Source organism: Equus asinus, chromosome 28 (assembly GCF_041296235.1).
Source record: "Equus asinus isolate D_3611 breed Donkey chromosome 28, EquAss-T2T_v2, whole genome shotgun sequence".
Classification (NCBI taxonomy): domain Eukaryota; kingdom Metazoa; phylum Chordata; class Mammalia; order Perissodactyla; family Equidae; genus Equus; species Equus asinus.
Window position 1 is genome coordinate 46,384,359 of NC_091817.1, and position 1,306 is coordinate 46,385,664.

Consider the following 1,306-nt stretch of genomic DNA (forward strand, 5'->3'; position numbering starts at 1 on the left):
TATTTGTCTTTTCATCAATGCAGCTGTCATAGATCATTGTTAATATTTTTTTAATAGCAGAAGGGGCCTAGGAGGGCAAAAGGCTTGAGGACCCGTAAAATCTCATGGTTCTACCCGCCTCTGGTTGCCCCACCGCAGTGCGTTCTAACCTGCTCCATCTGGATCTGAAGGCCTTTCTCTTTCCATCCTCATCCTCAGCGCCCGGGTGCACGGTCACTTCCCCAGGGAGACCTCAGCCGGCCCTGTGACTAGGTCAGAACCCCCCCACACCCCATGCCCTTCTGCAGGGTGGCTCTCCTGGGGGCGCACGATGCCACGGTTTGGAGCGCAGACTCTGAAGGCCAACGTCTCTGTCTGACTCCCAGCCCTGCCAACTGTCTATACGGTTGAGCAAGTTGTGCATCTCCGACCCTCAGTTTCCCCGTCTGGAAAATGGGGACAGCGGGAGTACCCACCAAACAGAGTTGTGATAGATTAAATGAGAGACTATTTTTAAAGCACTCCCTTGTCAGTGTCTCTGAGACTCAGTTTCCTTATCTGTAAAGTGGGGATGACGATGGCACCTATCTAGTAGAGTTGTGATAGATTAGATGAATACATATTTTTAAAGCACTCAAGACTGTGCCCGGCACCAAAAAGTGCCATCTAAGTGTTTTTTAAAAACACTGATTAATATCTGACTCCTCCACTTGGTGGTAAGCCCAGAAGGTCAGGGGCTGGGCCTGTATTCACTCTCCCTGGTATCCGCAGGCCTGGCACATAGTTGGCATTCAAATCCTTGAATGAATGAATGTACTCTGCTCCTCCTTCTTATGCTTATATGTTTCTTTCTGCTAGAAGTCATTCACACTTTAGTATGAAGTACAGTCATGCATCAATTAACGGCAGAGATACATTCTGAGAAATTCATCATTAGGCGATTTTGTTGCTGTGCAAGCATCCTAGAGTGCACTTACACAAACCTAGATGGGATAGCCTACTACACCCCTAGACTATGTGGTACTAATCTTATAGGACCACTGTCATATACGTGTTCTGTGATCAAAAAGTCATTATGCAGTAGAGGCCTGTATGAGCTCATGCCACCCTGTCCTCTTTCCTAGAGGGCTTATTTGTCTGATCTGATCACCATGGAAGAAAATGTCCTGCCTCCCTGGGGAAGGAGCATGAAGCCTCAGGGATTATGGCAGCTGGAGGGGCAGGATTTCTTCCTAGACCCTGTCACGTGAGCCAGGCCCTCTGCTGCTGCCAGTCAGGCCCCTAAGCACTTGTGCCCTTTACATTTTTAAAGGAGACCTTTTCTTCC